We start from the raw sequence: 14,506 nt of genomic DNA on the forward strand, positions 1-14,506 counted from the left end.
AAATGAGTGGTCGAGGCTGGCATTGTGGGTGGAGAGGGAGCACCATTCAATAGAAAACTGACTGATAGTAAAGTTAATGTGTGTTAGAAATCTTCATTTTTAGAGGTTGAAAAATGCAGGTTAATTCTGGCTGCTGTAAAAGAAGGGGGAAAAAAATTGACAGCCATAGTCATGAGGTTTGAGGTCAATAATGAGGTCTAGATACGTATGTATTAAGTTTACAATCCAGTGTGTGTCTGATGGTATTACATTAAAAGTGGTTGGTTCTACTTTTATTTTTAATGCAACAAAGCTTTCTGTAAAACCTCATGTGCTCTTCCCCGCCTCCCCTGCGCCTGCTCTAGCCAAGCCAGCCTGTCCCCCCCTCCCCATCCGACCCCCCTCACCAGGCGACTGTTTGTACTTGAAAAATTGAGTAATGCACAGAGATTGGGCTACTGTAGACAACAAAGGGTATGCCCCTCTATGATGTGTAGGCAGTAGCAGAGGGCACTAGAGGGCTTCATCTGCCTGCAGCACCCAATGGAAGTTTTGTGGGCTTGATTATAGGGGCATTCAGGCTTTTCTGGCTTCCCAGTTGGCATCAAAATCAGTAAGGTTCTTCCCATTGATACCTAGAATATACCCTGAAATTTTGGAATGAATTAGATGTAGTTTTCAAAAGTTACCACATTACTTAAAGATAGGCAAACAGCAATGATCACTAGTTGAGTATGGGGCCTTGCTTTGCTTGACCCCCTAGTAGGCATTGTTGAAAGATTTTTGAGGGGTTTTATGAAAAGTTTTTAACTATTGTGTATTAAAATTTGTGGTGAACCAATTTTGAAATCAAAACTTTTCCTTTTGATTTGAATGGAAGTGAATCTCCCTCTTCCTAGCTTATTTCATTTTGAATCATTTTGTTGAAAAATAACAATCTCATGAAACACTGATAATGAAACTCTTCATTTCATGGGGAAAAAAATTATATAAATCAGAAAGCATTCACATTTTTCAGCCAGCTCTGCTTACTAATGTTCTTTGTGCATTGATTTGTTTGTAGATCTTACCTAATTATGGGAGTGCAGGAACGCGTTGGGGAAGTTCACAGGGCAAAGAGTCAAATGTTGAAACAAATTCAAGGGGAAGAAGTGAAGAAGGGGCTTTAATTGAGGGAACGAGTGTTGTGTGCTTTTTTTTTTTAAACATAGCCTTCCAAAGAACTGAAGACAAACACACATTTCAGAGTGAACTGAATTATGGTATAAGTAACACCTGCTATTACTATAATTGAAAGAAGCAAAATAAGCAGAGTATTTTTTTCTACTTGGAGAATTGGACAGTGCTGTTTCAGTGGTAGCCGTGTTAGTTTGTATCAGCAAAAAAAGATAAGTCCTTGTGGCACCTTAGAGACTAACAGATATATTTGGGCATAAGTTTTCATGGGTTACAGTCCACTTCATCAGATGTATGTATAGCACTGTGTGTATAGTCAGCTTTACTGTTTCTCCTATGTTTACAGTTTTTTGCTTTTGTGGGCCTTTCACACAACAACAAGGAGAGAAAAGAAAACATTGGCAAAATAAGAAAATGTGGCTGTGGAACCATAGAAAGGGTGAGGTGAAACTAGTTTGAATTTCTGTCTCCCCCAGGAAGCATGTTTAAGAATAAATCAATAGCTTACTAGCGGTCTGTGCACAAATACTTAATATTTAAAAAGGTAACACTTGGAGTTGAATAAACCTTTTAAGGATTCTATTAAGATGCTTTTTGTGAACGTGACCTGCAGTGGGAGATGGATTTGTGCCCCTTTTTTTTGCTTCTTTCAAGAAATAGTCTGAAAGAGTCTCTCTTTCTTTAATATTGGAATATGTATGTCACAAGAACTGGCATGCAGGAGGTGCTGGAAGGGAGGGGGAGGAGCATCCATGAAGTCAGAACCTATGATGTGTAATGTAAGTTTAGTCTTTGGTTATGCTGGAGTACTCCTTATGGATCAGATGTTGATAGCAAGCTCCCTCAGACTTTAACGGAAGAGGCAGAAGTGTTGAATCATTAACAAAACAAACTTTTGTCTTAAATTTTTCTCAGGTGTTTGAGTTAAATGGGTGCTAGCAACATGTATTTTAAGTACACCTCTACCTGGATATAACGCTGTCCTCGGGAGCCAAAAAGTCTTACCACGTTATAAGTGAAACATTATATTGAACTTGCTTTGATCCACCGGAGCATGCAGCCCCGCTCCCCTGGAGCACTGCTTTACTGCGTTATATCGGATCACGTTATATCGGGATAGAGGTGTAGTTTGAATAAAACACACTTCGTCTCGCAGCTATTTGAGATTTTCACGTGTATGGTGCACATAATAAACTTACAACTTCACCAGAATCTTGCAATCTTTGGAAAAAGATTTGTGTATAAAAACCAAAGCTTAACTTTATACCGGGCAAAACCTCTCTGACCTCCACCCTTTGCTGATTACTTTTAGCCATCCGGAAGAGGTTTCCATTTTTTATGCTTTACTAGCCTTTTTACTTTTAAATTTAGGAGTACTCGAAATCTGACACAGAAGGACATACTGGCAGCTTGTACAGGTAAATTTTCACTGCCTCTTGACATTAGTGTTTGTTTTTTTTTTAAGTAGTCGTAACTTGTATCATAGAGTCAAAGTCTTGTCTCTTCCTTGGTGGATGAATTGAAATGTGCTCATCTGAGTTCATTAGCAGTAAAAGCCTGCAATTCTCCTCACCTTGCAGTTATGGAGGGTGCACAGCGACAGTTATTAGCTCAATCCAGCAGTCTGGTCTATGTGAGCAGTCGTATGCCCCAGCAGTGTTTCACTGGAGTCAGTGGGGTTTCCCAAAGGCACAGGAGTTTGCCTGTGCGGTGCTATTGCAGAACTGAGACCTTGGCCTGTGCCTAGGATGACCAGATGTCCCGATTTTTATAGAGACAGTCCCGATTTTTAGATCTTTTTCTTATATAGGGTCCTGTTACGCCCCCCTCCCCACCCCACCCCCCGTCCCGATTTTTCACACTTGCTGTCTGGTCACCCTACCTGTGCCGGTATATTTGACTTCATATGCCTCATGTTTCAGGTGGATCTTCCATATCATTTGCTTCTCTGGAATTAATGGTTATGACTTAACAAAATCTGTGTAACAATGCAAATGTCTGCCCATCCTGAACCTTTGTAAGCCTCCCAAGTAATCTGAAAATGTTGTTCTAATTTGTCTACTGTTCATTGATACTCCAGGGATGCTTCACTCTGTAAATCCAGAATAACTGAGCAGGATTTGATGTCTTTTCCTTTTAAGAACACTAACTTCTTATGCCCGGGGGGAAGGAAATGCTTAATAAAAAAAAAAAGCGCAAAAAAACCAAACAAACCTCCAACCCCACTCACCTGCCTTCCTGCTAACATACTTATTACAACCACAGAATAAATCTTGGAGCTGTACAAAACGTGAAGTAAAAATTATCCATTCAAAAGAAGGTAAATTCCTAAACTTCTTGTGATGCAAGTTTTTTTTCTGCATAATGCAATGAAATAAAGATATTGGTCAATCATTAACAACAGTTAAAACCTGCCCCAAAGCCTTTCCTCATGAAACAGCTCCTAGGTTAACTCAACTTTAAATAGGTGCAACAAAACAAAGTGTCTATTTAAATCCCAGTACCTTGACCTGTGTGGTCCAGGACATATTAAATACAACCAGTAAAATGAGTGTTGACAGATAAAACATCAACCAAACCTATAAAGTATAGAGCAGTAACATGATTGAGCTGATAGGATAGTTACGTAGTGCCTTTCCCACCAAAAAATCCAAGGTGCCCTACAGCAGGGAGGTATCTCTCTTGATCTACCTTTGAGATGGAGGTTGGCAGCCACACACGTAACTAGTATGCAGTATATTGCACAACTGATAAGGGAAAATAGGAGGAAATTGCACTCTGGTATCAAGGCAAATTTCCATTTTTAAAAAATATGACCACTGGGGATGTAATCCATGTACAGCAGACAGGATGTCCACATTTGAGATCACCAGAACTGAGTGTTCTCTTGAGAGACTGATTCATTCATATGCAGTGTTGGTCCCAGGATATTAGAGAGATGACATAGGTGAGGTAATATCTTATATTGGACCAACGACTTCTGTTAGTAAGAGAGACTAGCCTTTGGGCTTCCTGTTGGCAGGAATGACCTGCAAGTGCTGATGCCAGTCACCAAGCACCATTAGAGCACCTGCTGAGCAGGTAGTTACACTGCCACTGGTTTTGCTGCCCTCCCCATTGAATCTAAACTAGAGAGGAGTAGCCAGGATAAGGCAACTGAAGCCACAGCAAATGGAAGAGGTGGGGCTGGATGGTGAGGGCCCCAGTGCTGGTCCCAGACAATACCATCTTCTCCCTCAGTTTCCGGTTACCCCTATGCTACCATCCCCCCTGGCCCCCACTCAGCCGTCCAGACATTGACCTGCCTAGTGAACAGTTGTAATTTGGCTCTGAATGTAGTCAAACCAAATGTCTCAAAGCCAAAACAACCAAGTAACTAGTATAAATGCTGCATGGTACACTTTTTAACATTTCTTAAAAGAGCTCCAGAGGTGAACCTGGCAATTACAGCCCGGTAAGCCTAACTTCAGTACCAGGCAAAAGAGGCGAAACTACAATAAACAGAATTATCAGACACATAGATGAACGTGATTTATTGGGAAAGAGTCAACTCAGCTTTTGTATAGGGAAATCCTGCCTTTACCAGTCTGTTAGAATTTTTTATGTGGGTTGATAAACATATGGACAAAGGTGATCCAGTGGATATAGGTTTGTAAAATCATCACTGGTGTGTCGAAAGTGAATAAGGAAGTGTTCTTCATTCCTTAACGTAGCATGTGAACCAGGGGTCACCCAGTGAAATTAGTAGGCCGCAGGTTTAAAACAAAGAGAAGGAAGTATGACTTTACATAATGCACAATCAGCCTGTGAAACTTGTTGCCAGAGGTTATTGTGAAGGCCAGAAGTATAACTGGATTCAAAGAAGTATTAGATATATTCATGGAGGCTAAGTCCATCAGTGGCGATTAGCCAAGATGATCAGGGATGTAATCCTATGATCTGTGTCCCTAGATCTCTGATTGCTAGTTGTTGGAATTGTATGATGGGGGTGGATCACTGTACTATTCACTCCCTTTGAAGCATCTGGCGCTGGCCACTGTTAGATGACAGGATGCTGGACTAGAGGGAACATGGGTCTGACTCAGTATGACCATTCTTATGTAACATAGCAACGTTTAAAAGGAAATTTATGTATTAACATTTTCAAAACCTATTATTTATCAGATGATTCCAGAACTTTGTGACCAACCTCAGAACCAAAAAAGTGTTGTTACAGCTCCTCACAAAACAACTTTTGAAACCCAGCTACTCATTGTAAGAAGTTCAACATAACCACTGACCTGATCTTGCTAGGCCTTTGCCAGTGCCTTTTATAATCATGAGTTTTCCATCAAATATGTAGAGACACTTGGATTAAAGCAAACACACTCCTCCTATCTCTTCCTATACAACAGTCTCTCTCAACCCTTCCAGACTGTAACCCTTTCGGGACTCTAATTTGCATTGTGTACCCCAAGTTTCACCTCACTTAAAAACTACTTGCTTACAAAATTAGACTTAAAAATACGAATGTCCCAGTACACTGTTACTGCGAAAATACTTACTTTTTCATTTTTATCATAATTATAAAAAATCAAATGGAATATAAATATTGTACTTACACTTCAGTATATAGAGCAGGATAAACAAGTCATTGTATGAAATTTTAGTTTGTCCTACATCACTAGTGCTTTTTATGTAGCCTGTTGTAAAACTAGGCTAATATTTAGATGTGTTGATGGACCCCCGGTAGACCGCTGTGCATCCCCAGGGTACCCATTCCTTTGGTTGAGAATCACTGCTATAGAAAATGCTGATGGTTGATGAGCAGCAGTCATTGCCGCTGTTGACAATGTAACTTTGTCCCCTCCAAAAATTCAGGGGGGGTTGGGTCTGTTGGTAGGGTATATCAACTTCACACTGGCTGGGTTAGGGTTAACTATCTGCTATGGGCTCAGTCAGCTGTACCCTGCTACATCTGCTTGGATGAAGGAGTTAAAAGGGGAGAGCACTGCTCAACTGGGGACTGACTGGGTAGCAGAGCAGACTTCCAGTTCTACTGTGTGTGGGGGTGAGGGGGAGACAAAAAAGTGCCTGGCTGGGAGCAGGGACTGCTTGAGAAACTGCTGTCAGCCAGATCCAGGGGGAAGGTAGGCCTGATGTGGGACTACAGTCAATGGCCAACCTACAATATCCTTTGGAGACTGCAGCCTGAGAGAGCCTCCCTGAGGGAAGGTAGGCCTGACACAGGACTGTTGTTGGAACTTACTACCAGAAACTAGCCTGGGAAGCTGCCATCTGTCAGGGCCTCCCCAAAGGAAAGGAGGCCCGATGCAAGACTATTCGTTGCTCCCTGTGCCTTGTTTGTTATGCAGCAGGGAGCAACAGCCAAATAAAACTTTTGCTTCATTACTTTTGACCAAGGTTCTTGGTAGTGGTTTGTCCTGGGCCCAGGAGCAATGCGGGTCCCAGCCAGGTGAAAATCAAGATGTTGCTAGAAGTGGAGTTGATAGTTGACATTATTGAAACCATAACCGGAATGGTGCTAGGAAGCAGTAGTGCTGGAGATGCAGTTGAGGGCAGAATTTATATTAGTTATTATGAAACCAACCTGGTTCAATGGGGCAGAAACCAACCTGGTTCAATGGAATTCAGGTGGAATTTGCAGCTCTCTCAGTTCCAGGGAGAAAAAGTAAATCTTTGCACATAGAACAAGTTGCCTCTGGAAATCCAAGTGACCCAATAAATATAAAACCACATGATGCCAGATTTAGTCAGTTTTTCAGGTTACATAAACTTTTTATTTTTTTTTTGGAGGAACAAGTAGTCTCTGTTCAATGTTGTCTCAACACAAATAGATTAAATCTCTAGTAATTTTGGAAACCAGTTACATGCACATTCTGCTAACATTCACTGGCTGTATCAGTAGTGAAAACAAAATCACTTATTACATTTTTTTGAAAGACAAGGTGGGTAAGGTGGTATCTTTTTTTGGACCAGCCTCTGTTAATGAGAGAGACAAGCTTTCGAGCTACACAGAACTCTTCTTCAGGTCTCTTTTTCAGCTTGTCTCTCTCAACAGAGGCTAGTCCAATAAAAAGATATTACCTCACCACCTTTTTCTCTAATATCCGGGGATCAATGTGGCTACAGCAGCACTGCATAATGTTTTTGAGGCTTATTAAGGTAAATTCAGATAAGTGGTATAAATAAAGTCCTTTAGAATCTTGTTTTTCTTTAGACTTACGCCATTTCCATTTGCTCTTGTAACCTTGTCTTCGAAGGTAATTTGGGGCTTTTAGCCGGAAGAGATGTGATAATTGGTATTGCTACAGCGACTGGAATCATCTGAAGTTGCATCAGGTAGATGACAAGCCCCAAATTACTTTCAGAGGTAGGGTTACAGACATGTAAATGGCAAATTCTTTCGCCCTGTAATGGTACCTGCAGGGGTACTGCATTTTTTTCCCTACTACCTTTTAACATTCAGTAGAGTTCCTTTCCTTATAAACCTGTTTTGTATAAGAAGAAAATATCTTATTAGATTTTATTCATGTAGTTCTCAGCTGTAACAGGAGCCTATTAAGAAGTGATGTTCGTTTTGAATTCAGTAATTGACAGGTTACTTCATATCCTTTTATAGAGTCAAATACAGCATCTTTTATTAAAAGAAATTTGAAAACGTCCAAAAACAAAATAGTCCTAGGAGCCTTAGAGATCTTTAGATATCACCAGTTTATTCAGGCTTTTCCAAGGATAATTGGAGCAGGTATAACTTGGCAATACAGGAAAACTCTAGTTTGTATTGCATTTAATGCCACTAATGTGCATTAGAATACGTGAAATTCCACATACAATAATCATCCCATCAGTGAACAAAAGGAGTGAGTGTCTTCAGGTCCTGCACTGAAATCCTGATGCACATGTAAGGTATGCAAAGAACAGATTTCATCAGAGACTAGTTTTAGCCAGAGGGATTTTCCTTCTGATTCACCTGACTCAGTTAGCTTTTGCTATAAAGTGCAGTATATAAGCACAGTTCAGTTTGCTCTAGTATATGGCCATCGGTTAGAAACTATAATAACATCAAGGAGCTAGGATTTAGTGGGTTGAAAACTCATTATGTTCGAGCCTGCTGGTGGCACCTGATTCAAGGAAAAGAAACCTCCTCTTTAAGCATTGCCCTATACTGAAGGTTTTTGTTTGTCTGTAAATTCTTTTAAAATCATGAACTAGCCCCCAAATCAGATTTTTAAGAGTTGGACCATTATACAGTAATTGTTCAAGAATGTGTTACTGTTCAAATTTGTGTCCAATCTAAATTATAACTGATGTGTACAGTTGCCATTTTATCTCACTTAAACCATGTTTGTTTTACAGGGTCAGAGTGATATATTATTGTATACGTACTGCTTCTGTGCTGGGGGTGGGGTGGAGATTCATTTGTGTGTCTGCTGGAAGTTGTGTTTTAAACGTGCTCCAAGCAGTCGGTCTCTGTTCTTAGATCTGCAGTATGCAATCATAATAGGGTGAATTAGGGGACAGAGTGGATGCCTTAGCTTTCTGTTCCCTTGGTTTAGTAGGCTAATATCATCTAAATATGTTGGGTTGCTCCCCCACCCTAGTTGAGTATAATGATTGTGATCATGAGTGGGAGGTGAGGCAGGATGATAGAAAATCCCTTTCTGTTATCTCCCCGCCCCCTAACCTCCCGTTGCTCAAAATAAAAGTAACCCAGCCAGTGTGGGTGTTTTTACTTGTTTTTTTCTTTGGGGGGCTATTTTGGAATATCAGTGTTACACTGAGTTGTTCTGCAAGTCCATAAACTATTGAAGCTGTCCAGCCCCTGGGCCTCTTCACTTGACGATAGTTAATCTGCTGGTTTGTGGAAGCCACTACCTATCCTGCCAACCAATCACTACCTATTATGCTGCCCAATATTATCTCATGGTTTCCTTGTACTTCTCCTTCAGTCTGCCTGTCTGCACAAGCTGTCACTTCTCTTTATACAAGGGATTGTAAGCTCTTTGGAGCAGGGACTGTCGTTTTGTTCTCTGTTTCAGCAGTGCCTAGTTTTTTGATAATACAAATCAAATGGAGGAAAGAGGTGGTACTGGTGACCTGACGAGCCATTACACCAAGTTAAGTTACCACATCACTCGTAACCTTTTATCAGTAAGTGGTTTTTAGTGACAGCCCTGCTCTTTCCACATAGATCTAATTTTTTTTTTTAATCCATGCATTCTTTGTGTTTTTTAGGTAATGTTTTCACCTGCCTTGGTTCTGAGGGATAGTGTTGGACCAAATAAGCAACCCTGGAAAACCAGTAATTTTAATAGACCACACCTCTTAATTCTAGCTATATGATATACACATGTAAAGATTTACCAATATTCTCCTGCTGGGTGGAGCTCTGCTATGTTGGGTAGTGTGAAACTGTTTTGTGGGAAACTGCTGATTCCAGCCCCGCAAAGCAGCTCACCCTTTTTCCCAGCCAGCCCATCTAGGTCCCTGCCAAAATATGCATTTGGAAGAGATATGCAGAATGCTGTGGCGCCTCTCATCAGCCAACTTATTGTAACAATGAATCCTAATACAAATGAGAGAAACTTAATTGTGTCTACATTTGATTTCTCTTCAACTGATTTCTGTACCCTCAGTTTTTCTTCGAGTGCTTGCTCATATCCATTCCAGTTAGGATGTGCGCGCGCCGCGTGCTCGTTCGTCGGAGATTTTTACCCTAGCAACACTCGGTGGGCCAGCAGGGCACCCCCTGGAGTGGCACCGCTATGGTGCCGGATATATACCCCTGCCGGCCCCTCCGCTCCTCAGTTCCTTCTTACCACCCGTGTCGGTCGTTGGAACAGTGGAGCGCAGCTTAGCTGATCTCCACCTCCCTAGCGATTCGCTCATTTCTATTGTATTTGTGTATATAGTTCGATTTCTATCAGTATAGTTAGTGTTTAGTTATTAGTTCTGTAGTAGTTATTGTAGATAGTTAAGAGGGATCGGGGGTTAGTCCCGTTTCCCTCCCCCGGTTCTGGGGCCCATGCCCGGTTCACTGGGCTTCAGACCGTGCTCGGCCTGTCATAGGCCGATGCCCACAGGAGACCCTCACGACTCCTGTCTTAAGTGATTGAGTGAATCCCATTTGACGAACAAGTGCCGCATCTGTAAGTCGTTCAAGCCCCGGACTAAAAAAGAGCGGGACATTCGCCGAAAGCAACTGCTGATGGAGGCAGTGTTGACTCCTCAGTCCTCGGCACCGTCAGCGGCACCGGGAACAAGTGCCTCCTCAGAACCGGAGCGCACGCCAACAGCAAAGACTCCTCGACATGAGCCATCACCGGCCCAACCTTCTACCCGGCACCGTTTGCTCTCACCATGGAGCAAGAAGCACAAGCCTCCTGCGGCTGCTATATCTACGCCGCAGTCTGAGCGCTTAGCCAAGTCGGACCGCCTGGCACCGTCAACTGCCACGTCACCGACGTCCTCCGCACCATTGATTCCGGCCTCGCAGGAGCCATCGAGTCCGGTGCTTACCAGCTCCCCAGCACGCGCTGTGGTTGAGCTTATCGTACCCTCCACTCCGGAGACGTTCTCCATGGCATGGGACTTGATTGCCTTGACGGAGCCTGAGCTGCCTCAACCCCCGGCGCCGCCGGTGCGGGTTCCTCAGTCCATAGGCAAGCCGGCCCTCATGAGACCTTCTTCACCTGGTACCACGGAACGTCGCCGGTCCCGATCTAGGTCCCACAGGCATTCCCAGTCCCGCCATCGATCCCAGTCCCGCGGCCGCTCGCAGTCCCGGTACCTTTCCCCATCGAGGTACCGGTCGTACTCGCGCCACCGCTCAAGGTCCTGGTTGCTGTCCAGGTACTACCGGCACCGCTCCAGATCTCGGCACCACTCACGGCACCGTACTTCTCGCAGCCGATCTCGGCATGGCGATTCCAGGCACTGATTGACCTCCTGGCACCGCGCTGGTCGCAGGTCCCGGTCCCACTCCCGGCACCGTCACGACTCTCGGTACCGTTCTCCGGCACTGCGTAGGGACGGTTCGAGTGGACACAGAGACCCACCTAAAATGGTCTCCGCTCCCCCGTGGCCGTCTCGTCATCTGTCAATCTCCTCCCATGCAGACACTGCATCATACGGGGATTCAGATAACCACCAGTGGCCCTTTTGGACACCTTGGGCCTACCACCAAACCCAAGGTGATCCACATATACCATCGCGCTCCGGCCCTTCTGAACATCGGGCTCCAGAGACCACTGTGAGCAGACCTCCCCGTGTGTACGGAGGAATCTCCAACCCACATGCCAGACCCACAAGATCCGCCACCTCAGGACATCCCCCAAGACCAGGAGTCGATCCAAGACCCGCTGGTTCCCGGTGTTTCATCCTCTTCTTCCCCGGATGAAGCGGTGGCGGGGACGTCTACATCTGGACCGCCCCCAATCGACCTCAGGTCACACCAGGACCTTCTGTGCCGCATCGCCCTCAATATCAGCTTGCCTGTAGAGGAAGTTCCTGAGGTGGACGACCCGGTTGTCAGTATACTGTCGGCGGAGGCTCCAACCAGGGTGGCCCTCCCCTTCATCCGCTCGATACAGGCTAGCGCGGATACCATCTGGCAATCCCCGGCATCCATACCACCCACAGCCAGAGGGGTTGAACGTAAATACATGGTACCCTCCAAAGGGTATGAGTACCTGTATATACATCCTCCTCCTTGTTCATTGGTGGTACAGTCCGTCAAGGAACGGGAGCGCCATGGCCAGCAAGCCCCTGCTCCTAAATCAAGGGAGGCCAGGCGAGTGGATTTGTTGGGGAGAAAGATCTATTCCGCTGGAGGCCTCCAACTCAGGGTGGCGAACCAGCAAGCCCTCCTGAGTAGGTACAGCTATAACACCTGGGAGGCAGTAGGGAAGTTTGTAGAGCTTGTCCCGCAGGACTCCCACCAGGAATTCACAGCTCTCCTGGAGGAAGGGAAAAAAGTTGCGCGGACCTCCCTCCAGGCCTCGCTGGATGCCGCCGATTCGGCAGCTAGAACCGTCGCCTCTGGGATTGCCATGCGGCATACATCATGGCTGCAAGTGTCAGGCCTGCCAACTGAAATCCAGTACACGATACCGGACCTACCCTTTGATGGCCAGGGCCTCTTCTCCCAGAAGACGGACCCTCGGCTACAGAATCTGAAGGACAATCGCGTAATTGTGCGTTCGCTGGGAATGCATACGCCACAGACTCAAAGACGATCTTTCCGGTCACAACCTCAGCGCCCCTACCCCCTGCCTCGACCAAGGCAAGACTTCACCAGAAGGCGAGGTCGTACCTCTCACAGACGTCAGTCTGGACCTCAGGGGAGTAACAATTCTGGTCCCACCAAGCCACCGGCAGGACCGAAGCCAAACTTTTGAGAGTGCGCCTGAGAGCACTGTACCAGTGACCTCCCAGGATCCTTTTCAGTTCGCCAGCCACCTTGCCGTATTCCTCCCTGCGTGGTCCCAGCTAACTTCGGACCATTGGGTCTTCCGCACGGTGGAGTGTGGCTTCCGCCTTCAGTTTGTTTCAACCCCACCTTCCCACCCTCCCTCCTTGTCCCTTTTCAGGGACCCCTCTCAGGAGCAACTCCTTCTGCAGGAGGTTTTGAGGCTCCTTGCGATGGGAGCTATAGAGGAGGTTCCGGAGGAATTAAGGGGCAAGGGGTTCTATTCCAAATATTTCCTAATTCCCAAGGCAAAAGGGGGCCTCCGGCCTATCCTGGACCTGCGAGGACTGAACAAATTCATGAGAAAGTTCAAGTTCCACATGGTGTCCCTGGGAACCATCGTCCCTTCCCTGGATCCCGGAGATTGGTACGCTGCTCTCAACATGAGGGACGCATATTTTCACATCGCCATTTACCCTCCACAGAGAAGGTACCTACGCTTTGTGGTGAATCATCAACATTACCAATTTGCGGTCCTTCCCTTTGGCCTCTCTTCGGCCCCTCGGGTATTCACGAAGTGTATGGTGGTAGTCGCTGCCTCCCTCCTCCGTCGTCGAATACACGTCTTCTCATACCTCGACAACTGGTTTATTTGAGGGACCTCCGAGGCTCAGGTCACCGCTCATGTAAACGTCATCAAAGACCTATTCACCTGTCTAGGCCTGATTATCAAGCTGGACAAATCCATTCTGCTACCTACGCAGAGGATAGAATTCATAGGGGCCGTGCTGGACTCCAGTCTTGCAACGGCCAGCTTGCCCCCACAGCGGTTTCAGACTATAGTCTCCCTTATACAGTGACTAAAAAGCTTCCCAACAACCTCTGTCCGCACATGCCTCGGCCTCCTCGGTCACATGGCTGCATGCACCTTCGTTACAAAGCATGCGAGACTGTGCATGCATCCTCTCTAGACTTGGCTTGCCTCAGTCTATCGTCCACGCAGGGATGCCATAGACATGATCACAGTTCCACCAAGTGTTCTGGGCTCCCTCGACTGGTGGCTGATGCCCTCCCTGGTGTGTGCCGGTCGTCCGTTCCATCCGCCACAGCCCTCGGTGTCTCTGACAACAGACGCTTCCTCTCTCGGCTGGGGTGCTCACCTAGGACACCTTCGCACCCAGGGTCTTTGGTCCTTTCAGGAGCTGGCGCTTCACATCAATGTCTGTGAACTGAGAGTGGTCCGACTGGCGTGCCAGACCTTCCAGCATCACCTGCAGGGCCATTATGTTGCAGTTTTCACAGACAACACAACGGCCATGTATTACATAAACAAGCAGGGAGGGACGCGATCTTCCCCCCTTTGTCAAGAGGCGATGCGACTGTGGGACTTCTGCATAGCCCACTCGATAGACCTGGTAGCCTCCTTTCTCCCGGGAGTCCGGAATTCTCTCGCGGATCACCTGAGCAGGTCCTTCCTGTCCCACGAGTGGTCCATCCGTCCGGACATCCTCCTTTCAGTATTCCGGAAGTGGGGCTTTCCTCAGATAGACCTCTGAAATGCCAGGCGTTCTGCTCCCTGCAGGGTCGCTCCCCAGGCTCCCTCTCAGACGCGTTCCTAATTCCGTGGGAAGGTCGTCTACTTTATGCCTTTCTGCCCTTTCCCCTAGTCCACAGAGTCCTGCTCATGCTCCGCAGGGACAGGACCAGGCTAATCCTGATCGCTCCAGCGTGACCGAGGCAGCACTGGTACACCATGCTGCTCGACCTATCTCTAACGGACCCGATACCTCTGCCACTCTACCCGGACCTGATAACACAGGACTTCGGCAGACTTCACCACCCGGACCTGCAGTCCCTCCACCTGACAGCATGGCTGCTGTCTGGCTAAACCAATCCGAATGGCTGTTCCACCTCGGTGCAACAGGTCCTCCTGGGAAG

General features: G+C 46.0%; 1 protein-coding gene across 6 annotated transcripts in view; it reads left to right on the plus strand.

Annotated features, from left to right (window-relative positions):
- The window catches only part of NEDD4L (NEDD4 like E3 ubiquitin protein ligase), a 359,045-nt gene that overhangs the window by 86,702 nt on the left and 257,837 nt on the right, over positions 1-14,506 (plus strand). Inside the window, exon 1 of one of the 6 annotated variants that reach the window (XM_050944658.1) lies at positions 2,555-2,573. The exons of the other annotated variants lie outside the window; for them this stretch is intronic. The gene's annotated coding sequence lies outside the window, so the exon portion shown is untranslated. Of the gene's footprint in view, positions 1-2,554; positions 2,574-14,506 lie in introns of those variants that run through there. 6 annotated transcript variants of the gene reach the window in all.

Source organism: Gopherus flavomarginatus, chromosome 3 (assembly GCF_025201925.1).
Source record: "Gopherus flavomarginatus isolate rGopFla2 chromosome 3, rGopFla2.mat.asm, whole genome shotgun sequence".
NCBI lineage: Eukaryota > Metazoa > Chordata > Testudines > Testudinidae > Gopherus > Gopherus flavomarginatus.